Genomic DNA, 13,756 nt, shown 5'->3' on the forward strand with positions numbered 1-13,756 from the left:
TAATGGGACTCTATATATATATATATATATATATATAAATAAAAGGTCGTCAATCAACACAAATTATATAAATACTGCCAAAATTTGTATATAAAGGAACATATTTATGAACTAAAAGTTATGCAGTAATTACCAAAGACATGTATGCATAATTAGGAGAATTTAATATTATACAATTAAGTATGTATGATCACACTGGAATATTTAATTAATTACTCACCACTTTAAAGTGGTGTAGATATTTTGGGTTCAACGAGAAGAGTCGCATGAAGAAGCGATTGACCACACAAAAGTTACAAGTGTGATTATAACAATAATTAGTCATTATCACAGATCGAAATGTTAAATATATATGTAAATTTATTTATTTATTTTTAGATGTAGGTATAATTCCTCAAGGCGGTGCCTGAAAAGTTATGAATGGCAATATTTAAAATTTATGGTTTCGAATTGGGCCCATGGTAAATAAAGTGATTCCTAGATACAGTAGTTTTTTTAATAGTTGAAAACCCAATCAATTATTCACGTACTTGTCTTTGGACTATACGCTAGATTAATTTTTTATTTATCTGATGTAACAATTCATACAAATTTACATACCGTCCCTATCGAAAACCAATTTCACCTGAACAAATATAAGTAACACCTAATTAAAATTCATTAAATCTAGTTATAGTTTATTGATTCCTAATTCAGAGTAATACTAATAGTAGTAGTGTAATTAATTCTAATTAGACGGGGTGTCTTACTCTTTATATATTCTAACTATAGAAGTTCCTCATAGAAAACCACATGATATGTTCTTTTATCAAATTATCATCAGGTTTTAAGCAAGTTCCTTTTGTAATAACTTTTTCAAATAATTTTGTTTGTCCTTTTGTTTGAATAGTTTATATTCCCTATGTTCCATGTTATTTGAGTCATTTTTTTTTTCATTCATTTTGAAAAAATATACTACTAATAAATAATTTAAATAGAGAGAGTGTAAAATAAGAGAGAGAATACAAATGAGAAGATTCTTATTTACATGATTTTTTCTCTTATTTTCAATATTTTCCAATTTAATTATTTATTATTATTTTATAAAAAATGAGTACAAAAAGAAATAACTCAAATAACTTGGTACCTAAGGGGCGTATATATCTACATGCGTTATACCAAAAACTAACTCACATAGAGCGCGTAAACTTTGCAAAGTTTTCCACTCCAAACCGACATATAAATGTAACATATCTATGTGACTATGTGTACAATATATATATGAAATGTAAATTATATATTTACAAGGTAATCATCAGTCATCACTTGACGGTGCATGACATGTAATTTTTACAAAAATTATTAATTATATTTATTAAAAATAAGCCACTCACCTTTTAAAAGACCTTATAAAGAGAAGGATTATCCACACTTACATAGATTAGATGGAATCTTCACCAAGTTAATATGAGGCAGAATTTAGAGAATTTAACATGGGGCATAATTCAGAGAATTTAACACGCCCCCTCACGTGTGGGCCAGAAAGGCATCGGTCTTCTATCACGTGGATAGGCAATGCAAGAGATAAAAGAACCATCATCGATGTGGGCCAGATAAGAGATAAAGAGAAATCCATCATCGACTTGGGCCCACTTTGATACCATATTAGAAATGTGTCACTCATCCTTAAACGGCCTTATAAGGGGGAGGGTTATCCACACTTATATAGATTAGATGGGATCTTCACCAAGTCGATGTGGGACATAATTTAGAGAATTTAACACGCCCTTCACGTGTGGGCTGAAAAGGACATCGGTCTTCCATTCGTGAGGTAGATAAGAGATAAAGAGAAATCACCTGAGCCCACTTTGGTACTATATTAGAAATGAACCACTCACCCCTTGAAATGCCTTATAAGGGAGAGAATTATCCATATTTATATAGATTATATGGGCTTCACCAAGTCAATGTGGGACCAAATTTAGAGAATTTAACCCCTAAACTATACAGTAGGAATACTAATTTAATCCACAAACTACCGATTTTGTATCACCAAATCATTTTTTCGAATCGAAAGGAACATTATAGTCATATAGTGACATGTTTGACTATCATGTGTTTAACAATGTTGCCAAAAAAAATCTCATTGTTGCCATGTACTTAAAAAAAATTTAAACAATTGTTAAGTACATCATGATCTTATATATAATATGGTACAATTCATACACAATTAATTATAGTTCACATAAAAAAAAAATCATGTTATAACTTATAGTGCAAATATCGTTTGGAGTTTAAAGTGACATTTATTATTTTCTTTTGTAATAATTATGTCACATAATATCATACTAGTATTTTAATTAATCTATATCAGCATTCATATGCCAAAAAAGAATTGATACAAAATCAATAATTAAGTGAAATAGGAAATTTTGTTCCCAAAGTATGAATGCAGTTTCAATTTTAGACTGCAGTTATTTATAATTTTGGCAAATTAATTTATTTGCAACATTACTAGTATATTATTATTGGTGAGGTGGGGCAATAAATGTACTTGTATATAGCAATAAGACGCCCGACAATGGCCACTACTTCTTGAGCTTTGGCATCTGTTATGTCTAATTTCGTAGATGACAATGATGAGACACGACTATTTTTCCTTATTGCTAGTACACTCATCCAAACATTTTAATTTTTTGGGTTTTTAATACTATAACTATAATTACTAGTTATAATGGAATAAATTACTAGTTATTAAAATTTCTATACAAATTGGACCAGAATAAAAACGTTTATACTGAAGAAGAAGATTAAGAAATGTGTGTTTAGTGGGTTGAGTAATATAGAAATAAAGCGATAAAATATGAGAACAAAAAAAGTACACTAGATAGTTAAAAGAGAGTAAAATAATACTCGCATTGTCACATTAAAAATGAAACACTTTCATTTTTTAGTTGTTCTATTAAAAATAAAATATTTGCTTAAATAGAAACAATTCAATTTCTATTTTTTTCATATCTCTTACTTTACTTTCTCTTTATTAACTCGCAAAACAACACTACATAAAATTTCATAGCTAAAACCAAATGCTTCATACAGTATTTATTAGATATGTTAATTTTTTCCATAAAAAGGAAATTACTCGATACCTTATTAGGTAATTTTAAAATGTCAGCCGTATTGAAAAAATATTCAATTCCTGTGAAGCCTGGTGTGAGTAAATCAAAGGTAAACTTTTTATTGTTTTACATTACAATTAGGTAAGAAATAAAACTCTACACGAAGTGATTGATAACACTTGAGTTATATAATTAGGTGAAAATAATTACCGAATCATGTCATCGAGTAACTAACGAACAATCAAAAACCACGACACACACACACTATCGAAGACCAAACTTTGTGTTGTCTTTAGTCTTTACATGCACTAATTAGTTGCTCTTCAACCAATTATTCACTAATGATGCGAGCAAGCACAACAAAAGTATATATGATAAAAAAAATATTATTTAAATTTGTAATTAAATTGCATGTTGAGGATGTAATTACCCAACATGAAATTATTTACTTATTGTGTAATTCATTTCTTCAAATTCTTTGAATTTTTTTTGCGGGTGAATCTACTAGGATGTATGAACTATTCTCTGAAATCACCATATAACTTTATGTCGTAGAGAGGCATTTATTATTTATCAATAGATGTATCATGTATGAAATATTCTCGATACAATTCTTCAATAGAGAAATTTTGGAAATCTCTAACGTATATATTTTGTAGAGAAATGAATTCTCTATAGATCAATATATGACAATAGGGGCATGTTAGGGTGCCACTACCCCTTAAAATAACACCACACCACCATTCCTAGTCAATCATTTGTACACGTGGACGAATAATAAGTTGTCAGATGACAAAATAAAAATAAAAATCTGAAAAAGACGGTCAGCAATTTGTTGCTCTTTATACAACAATTTTTCTTGTCCAGCAATATGCGATACACTATATAGTAATCTATAGATTGTTGTGTAGTGTTTGTAATATTGTTGTGTAATAGCATTTATAATATTACTGTATAAGTGGTGTCACTTTAAGAGGGGTTGTCATTTTAACACAAACCTGTGACAATATCATAATTGTAGTTATAACTCTTTCAGAACCAAGATTCATTCCGTTTTCTCATTTACGTCACACCAAATTAAATATCTCTTCCTTGTTAATTATTTGTCTTTGAAAAAGAAATAAAGTATAAAGGAAAAGAACTAAGGAAATTAAAGTGCATTTAAAACCTGAAATTCCCAAACTTGTTTTTGTTAAAGAGACAAAAATATCAAAACCAGCTAAAAAGACGCATCTGCGAAGTTATTTTTCTAAGTATCACTAATTTACTTTTATATGCATTTTTTGAAATATTATCAATAATTTTTGACATTTTATATGCATATTTTACATGTTTAAAATGTATGTATATATAGAAAATTATGAAGTAAGCAAATATAGAATTTAAGAAATGATATACTCCAGTTAAAGTGCTTCACATGGTCCATTGTGTCCATGGTGTGAGACAAATAATGGGCTCTCAACTAATATAGAAATGTCCATCAAAATCTTCTATATACAACTTTCACAAATGGAGTTGTGGGGATTTTCTTACTATAGTCATTGGAATTTGGATCGATCACTTTATGAGATATTTTTTGAAGACAAATTAAACTTAATAGTAACTGTATAATAGTTTTTGGAATTCATGACTTCATTGCTATAATCATACTACTAAGGAAAAATATACTAGTATTATTGTATCTTGATGACATAATATTTTTATAGTACTAGTCCAATATAGAGATAGTGATAAAATGCAAATTCTAAATATTACAAACTCCAAATTATAATTTAGATCGTTAGAAAATGTCAACAGATGGTAAAATAACAGTAATAAAAAATGTCAACAGTTAAAATAGAGGGAAATAGAGGGAGTACTATTTTATTGTCCTCACATATCTTTAAATTCTTGATAATCAATATTTGTCATTTTATATCAATTATCAATCTCAAGAAAGTTTGCACAAAATCAGGAAATTGTTACTGGACAATGTAAATATGAAATGTCATAATCTATTTTGTCGCCAGAATCCACTACTCTTGGTTGGCCTATAAGTTTTACTTCCCCATTTCTTGCTGCCAAGTGACCCTCCATGATTCCACATTCCCACCGCAGCGCGCCATTGCACGCACCATCACCCCCGTGTAACTCGGGTGCGTGCACTGAAGCGACGCGCTATCCGTCTTGATGCACATATTTATAAACCTTTTTTTTCCTATTTTCCTTTTCCTTCTCTCTTTTCATACTCTCTCCGTCCCACGTTATTTGAGTCACTTCTTTTTCGCACTCGTTTTGTAAAAATAATACTAATAAATAGTTAAAGTGGAGATAAAGTAAAGTAAGAAGTTCGGAGGGAGTATTTGTTTTTATGTTTCCATTTTCCTACTCCTTTCTTCATACATTTTCCATTTACTTTTTACTTCTCTCATTTTCCATATCATCTTACTTTTCTCTTTTTTATTTATTATTTCAATTAGATTTTACATATTGTAGCAATCTTAAATTTTTACTATCAATGTTTAATTTTATTATTTCTATATTTTGTACGATTTAATTATTTTAAACTGTATGATATTATTTTTAAAGTAATATATTCATGTACATATTTTAATTTATGTGTTAAAAATAGAATTATGATAATAGTATGAATAATTGAATAGTTCAAACTTAAAGTGAGGCACCATTATTAGCACCATCTATTGTAGGTTCTGAAAAGTGGGATTTTGCTTATGGATGAAGGAAATATGGACTAAACACTTATATCGTACAAATCAATTGCTTTAGATAAACTTAAAATCCACAAATTTTATCAGGCGTAGCATAAGCATGTGACGACATACTGTAGCATTTTTTTTCCTTTATAATTAATTTGTCACGACCAAATAGATTCCAATATCTTTATTCCACATAACATATGCAATTTGTGGCAATGGGTCAAAAAATGTGCTTTATGTAGTCGCCATTCTTCAAACGCTAATTCTGAACACACTACTAGTACTAAAAAATAAAAGAATATATGAGTGGTAGGGAGTAAATAACAGTTTCCTCATCTAAAATAATAGTGCTTCCCACTCTCTTTATCTTCTCTAATATTTGTAGGTCATAACAACAGTAGATACAAAAATATATGCCAACTTATCTAAATCTAGCTATTTGTCTACTTATAGCGCCAATTCAGTGAGCTAAAAATGACCCAAAATAGTATAATTAGATGCATATGTAAGTTCCTTGTGAGTTTTGTGAATTGCATCCATATGCCTAAAAAAATAAAATATAAAGTTGAATGCTCTGTTTTATTTGTAAATTATTGGGTCCTTCGTACTTAACTTTTGCTTCTTTTTTTTTTCCTTTTTTAATTGGGCCCGTTAACTTTCTTTTTAAAAACTTGTTTTTGTAATTTTATCTAGGATTATTTATCGAATTTATTCTAATTTTTAAAAATTATATAACAAATCTAGATCAATTATATTGAATTTATCAATGTTAATTATTAATCGATTTTTTATGATTATTTAAAAACATATATATGAAATTGTTTGGAATAAATGAATAGGTGATCATCTTCCAACATGGAACGACTCAATGTTGCAGTGAAATTGTTAGGCTTTAACTAGTGGTACATGCTTTTAAACAATTTATAATTTAGGTAAATTTTAAATATCAGGGGTTCTTGATATATTACTGCGTGTTAATATTCGAAATTTAATTACAACATGAATATCAGCCTCCCAATAAAATAAATTAAAAATCATCAACTTCCCAATAAAATAATTTAGAAAATAATCAACTAGCAAATAAAATCAATTTCAATAAATCAACTTGAAAATAATTGTAGAGACCCCAATAAAAACTTTCTGTTGTGATTCTGCATTGAGTAGCATCTTGAAATCTAAATATTGGATGCATGAATCAAAAGTGCAAAACTATTAGGTCGTTGGGGGAATTTATTAGTGCTCTTTAGCTGGAATCCCCAGTTATAAGTTTATTTCATTAGCGTGCTAATTCCAACTAATAAATCTCCATTATTCCCTCCCTTGAAATCTTTGTAATTCAGTGTATTTAGCTAGAACAACACTTGTAAAATTATTTATTTTTACATGCCTTCATTTGAATTCCCAACCCTAGCAGATGACAGATTTTTTCAAGAACCACAACTATATATGCATTATATCACAACTATCACAAATGAAATATAACAAAGTGAAATTTACGATAAACCCCTTCAAATAATTATAGGTCCGAATACATTCCTAGCTCTATCTCATGCAAGATAAAGGTTTTTTAAGGATATAAAAATAGAATATATTGCATAAGATGATCGGACGGATTAAAATTCGCATAATGAACTATGATCTAGTTCAAAATACTAAAGACATTAAAAAGTTTAGTGGCTTGTCGTGCTTTTTGCATGTTGTTCTTTTTTTTTCCTAGCTTTGCTAGTTTTCGCGCTGGCTGTGCTGTCAGCTTTGTGCCTGGTTTACTAGGATTTGTTTTTTCGATTTAGCAGTTTGGTTGCTTTTGTTGGTGTTATACTCTACTTCACAATTATTTTTATAGTTTGAGATTTTTTAGCTTATAAAAAAATAGAGATTTCAGAGTCGAGCATCGCCACCTTTATTCTCATGGGTTACAACAAGACAACATTTTATAAAGATGAATATTATACAAATATATTTTTGAAAATGATAAAAAATGGCTTGTCATTTAATCTTGTAGTTATTGTAACTGAAATCACTAATAAATTAATTGGAATAAAAATATCAATTAAACAGAGTTTATTCATGGCATCTTGTTCACAAATAGATCTAAAAGCGCATATCCAAACTAAAGCGTGGTAGTCATGTTATGTGTTGCGAGTAAAGCACATAAATTGGGCTGCGATAGGAGCCCACGTTTTTTGTTCCCGATGCGGCTTCAGTTACGACCATCGACAATAATTGAGCTCTTTATGTCAAACACAATTAAATAAATAATTAATGGCTAAGGGTCCTAAAATCAGAAAATTTATTCTGAATTTAATATTTTCGTCGAATTTCAAATTTGGTTTCTAATATTTTAAACTTACGTTTTATAGGAAAACTTTCACAAATTTGATTCTTCCCTACAATAAATTTAATACTCGTATTATGTAGTAGTTGAATTATATAAGACACAATGTTGTTTTGTGTGTTAGTACTACTTGAATTTAATTTATTTTTTTCAAATTTCAAATCCTGGGAAATTTACTAAACTGTATTTTTTAATAATTTTTGCTATCAAATTGTAACTTCGTGATAACAATACCTAGGGGTGGGTAAGTACGGTATACCTTACCGAAACCACCATACCGTATACCTTACCGTAAATACGGTATGCGAAAAAGTCATATCTTTACCTTACCAAAGTTTTCGGTATACCGAACTTCGATATACCTTATTTTCGGTATGACGAATTTCCATACCAATACCGTATCTCATTTTCGGTATACCGTACCGAAGTTCGGTATACCTTACTTTTACAGTATACCTGACTTTCAACATCAATTAGAATAAAAAATTAAAGTTTCTAGAATATTATTTATATTTTATAATTTTAAAAATAAATTAAATATAATGTATTCATAATTATATTTATATTTTATGATAGATTTTATAATTTAAAAATATATAAAATATATTTTATATATAATTGTGTTTATATTTTTGTGGTATATACCTTAATTTACGGTATATACCGAATTTCGGTATGCAGCGGTATACCGCGGTATTTGAAAATTCATACCGTTATCTTACCGGAATCTTTCGGTAAGGTATCATACCGTACCGAAAGTCACGGTATACCGAAAATTCGGTATTTTCGGTATTTTTTCGGTACGATAAGACCGGTATTTCGGTATTTCGGTATTTTTTCCCAGCCCTAACAATACCCCTAAAATATAAAGAATAAAGATAAATGTAAGACGTGATTGGATATTTAGAATAATGAGAGTATCGGACTCGGATATGTCTACGGTTTGCTCTGTCTAATTAAATAATATTCCTAGTATAGTTGTATGTGTAGAATTGGGTAATTATATGATATATTATTCACAATGGCTTTGTACATCATATATAGACTAGAGAAAGCTATACGAGGTAAGATATAATCACGATAATTATCTCAATCAAGTCTCCCTATCATCTTGGCTTTGATCTTGTATAATCTGGATACTCCGAATCTCCTTCCAACAATATGGAGTACTTTATTAAGATAGGGAATGTTTTATATGTATTGTGAATTATAATACCTTTGGGCATGTTTGATTATAAGATGTTGATACCAAGATAGAGAATTATATGTAGACATTTCTAATTGTTTAATATCATATTTAAGCTTAACTCAAAGTCCAATATGGGCCCTAACCAATCTTGGCATAATTAAAACTTTAACTATGTTTACGTAATCCACTTGTCAAGTTAAGCCACTATTATTTAATATTATACAAAGTTAGATAATTTATTTTCTATCAAACAATTACGAAAAAAATTCTTATCTCTACATATCTTAACATGAAACCTATTTCTTATCTTGTTTTCCATATATTCTCATATCACACCTTTCTTATCAAACAGGTACTTGTGGTTATAGCATATAAAATCATTTCTATTTATAAATTAATTATGAATAATTTAAATTGATACAATTTAAATTATACAAGCCCAAAATTTCAACCATTTTCACCAATTAAATATGATCAACTATAAGTCCTAGGAGCAAGGAGCTTAGACATTATTGTATGAGGTGCCGAGGTCGAGCCCACATGACTTCAGTTATAATTTCCTCCTTCATATTGGAGTTTATTTTAAAAATAAAAAAGCCCAAAATTCCAACCATTTTCACCAATCAAATATAATCATCTATAAATGTATTTTAAATAGATTTGATTCCTACGTCACTTTCTAAACCTTAATATATTCAAATTAAAGCATAATAAACCATTTAAAATCACATTGTCGTATCATTATCTTATCAAAACTTTGTAAACCTATATTGGTGTTCGAATGACCACACTTCTGAATGTCATCTCGTCTGAAATTTTAAATACTGCATTTAACATAAGCGTTAAACTTTGAATACCATCTAGTTTGAAGTTTAAAATAAATAGCATAATTCCACATCTATACATATATAAAATCTATACATATATAAAAGGCGAGTTTTGAGTGATTTTGAATAACTATTTTATGCAAGGGATGTAAATGCAATAAATAAAAACTGCAAAAGTAAATTTTGATTAAATTAATTTAGCCGTGAAAATATTTTAATGTACTAGCAGTTATAATGATTATTTCCATTAATTGCTTTTTATTCATTTCATTCGTAATACAATATTCTTTATAATTATGAAATAATTAATTGAGCCGTTTATTCTTCTATTCAAATTTATCATTTTTACACTATACAACAACACATTGGACATGTTGAATACATTGGATTACGTAATTTAATCAGAGTTGATATTCGGCTACTACAGTCATAATTTCAATTAATGTGAATTACACTAAAAATAAATTTTCGGTTACACTAATTAAAAAATGAAACTGCCCCCAATCAAATGTGAGTTACACATAATAAATTTCAATATGAATACTATTAAGAAAAGCCTCTATATATGCCCTATATTATCTCACAACTCCAAATATTCACACACCAAATATTCACACATCATACATTATACTTCCTCCCACGGTAATCAACTTCCCCAAAATTTGGCAAAATTTCATGTATCCAAAGGTATGGTATCATTTCTGGCTTATAATTCCTTTCCTCATCGCATTCTTTATACATGTTGCATCACTAAATTTTTTCTATAAAAAAATTGTGATTATTTATCTATTTTAAGCACTATTTTTGTGCAATTATTATGTTCCTAATATGTGATCTTATCAGCAAAAAATGAAATTTTGGGATTTACCTTTCTCGATGATCTACATCCTAACAATACTTCTGAGTCATTAAAAGACCCGTGAAAGACGAAGGACATGGGGTGTTGTGACTACAATAAAGAGTGAGTGAGAATGGGGTGTTGTGACTACAATAAAGAGTGACTGAGGCTGAAATGGAAGATATTGACGTTGACAGCGAGCTGATAGCGGCAACTACTAGCAAGAAATCTTCAAGAAACAAGGATGTAAATGGTGTAAATAGTTAAAATTGGCACGAGGGAGAAACAATGATAGAGAATTTCTAGAAATTTGTGTAAATTTTTCTAATTGAATTTTTCTCTTTTTCTCTTTGCATTAAGTAAATATATGTAACCTATAACATGTTTTCTAAATTTCCATACCTAACTAAAATATGTTTGCACACCTCAACTTTCAAATAAATAAATTTAATTAAAAGTTTTAATATCACACTTTATTCATACTCCCAAGTTATATATATTTATGATTTTATATTTCGTATCATAATACTTATCACAAAATACAAAGTTAATAAGTTAATATAAAGAAAAATTAATGAGTCGTGCAACACACCGGATTGATACTAGGGTTTAGGGTTTAGCTAATAATAATCAATTAAGATTATGGATTGAATATGATTATACATGATTTCTAACGCTTTTTATTTATATCATAAAGTAATATATGTTTTAATTACTATTTATTAGGTAGATAAATGTTCTTTCATTTTTTGTGATGTATAGTTGCATTTGAAAGGTTTTAGAAATTGTTGGTGATCTTTGTCTATAAATACATGTTCTATCATTGTGGAAACGGTAAATGAGACGGAGCAAGTGTCATATGAGAGAGTGAAAGACGAAGAACAAAAGACGTGAGTCGGAGATAGTGGAGAGAGAGTTGTGCAAAAGATGGTAAAAGACAAAGAGCACTTTTAAATCCTTTTTGAAGATCATTCTATTTTAGTGATATTATTTCATATCTAAGTATTTTCTTCATGTTAATTTTTTTTATTTTTTCGTCTAGGCTACAGTATTTTGTTTTTTACAAATAAAGAAATCACATAAGTTGTTGACTATCTATAATATTTTGAAGCTACAACTTTACACATTCGTCGCCAACTTCGTCACTTCCATAATTTTCATGCAAAGAAAAACACCTAACAACGAAATGGCTAAAGGAAGCAAAGAAGACAAAAATCATAAATATCACATTTGCATTTGCACATACGCATAAATCATCAATTTAGAGATTAAGGAGAAAAATAAGGCTGAAGAAGAGTCGTGATAGATGTGGTTTGTGTTTTTTGTTTGTTTTGTTATTCATTATTTATCATTTTATGGCGATATTATTGTCTTAATTATATTTTGTAGTGGTATATTAAATAATTATACCAATTGAATATTATTAGTAATTTAATATTAAAGTATGTAGTATTAAGGATGGTAATTTTCTTTGTTGTAAATACCTATATAAGTGTTGTAATTAATAAATATTTCGTGTTGATTTAATTTAAACTTATTTAATTTTATATCGTTAATCCATATTGTGATTATAATGTATTACATTTTATTTTTTTATCTTATGTAATGATGTTATTTTTTATTTTATGTTACTTATTCACAATGTCTAATTAATAAAACAAAAATATTTTGTGTCGCGCATAGCGCGTGGGCTAAAACTAGTTGAGACTAAAAGACTAGCTATAATTATACTAGTGAACATTATTTCATCAGAAGTGAGTTATAACATATGAAGATTGAGTAACCATTTCTATTTTTAAAGCATATCTCACATAGAATTTGAAATAATTGAGTTGTGATTATTGATTAATATCATGTCTAGAGCTCGACATACCTGAATTTATTTTTATCTAAAGCACTAAAGATTAAATGTGAATGCTTATAAGTCAAACATCAATATAATGATTAACGTAGGTATATATTTATTTTATCGATCAACGACTATGCTTATAATATACTCCAATTGGTATAACAATATCCAATTGTATTACTAGGGTACGAGTCGAATTATTCATTACCAACGTAATTATATCAACCAAATATTTAATTAAATTATTTTATCTATCATATATCAAAAGTAAACACATCCGTATTGTCCTCTTAATTAAAAGATTTTCTTTTTATTGCAGAATGAAGTGTTGACATATAATTTGGTTTGATTTTTGTAGCTCAACATGCATGAAATGGCACTCCTCGTGTGCTATTTGTTTACTACTACTATTTTATATTGATCTTTACTTTGACCCAAATGTAAGAATTCTTACTTGAAAAGATTTAGAGAAATAATTTTCCAGGGTAAAAATGTGTCGAATTGAATTCAAAATTCTATGACGTTGAAAGTAGTAGTAATATCTCTTTCTACCAGAGTACATGCAATTCGTATTTTATTTCATTATTCAATTATAAAAGAGCAACTCTTGTACGAAACTGAAGGGTTGATGAACGTGGAAAATTTGAATTTTTTTTTTTACCAAAATAGATAGAATAGTAGTAAAGTGGAATATTTTATATGGACCGACAAAATGGGGAAAAGTTATTATTAAAGTATTTATGAATGGGGAGGATATTAAAATGAAGTTGCAAAATAACATTAGATTTCTACTTGTACTATGTTAACATTTGATTTCTACTTGCTAAAAATAAAGGTATATCTTTGCACCATATTAACTCATTTTTATAATTAATTAAAATGATAAATAATTGTTTTGTAACTAACAGGCTTTGGAATCTTAAA

The sequence above is a fragment of the Salvia hispanica genome, chromosome 2 (genome assembly GCF_023119035.1).
Source record: "Salvia hispanica cultivar TCC Black 2014 chromosome 2, UniMelb_Shisp_WGS_1.0, whole genome shotgun sequence".
Taxonomy (NCBI): domain Eukaryota; kingdom Viridiplantae; phylum Streptophyta; class Magnoliopsida; order Lamiales; family Lamiaceae; genus Salvia; species Salvia hispanica.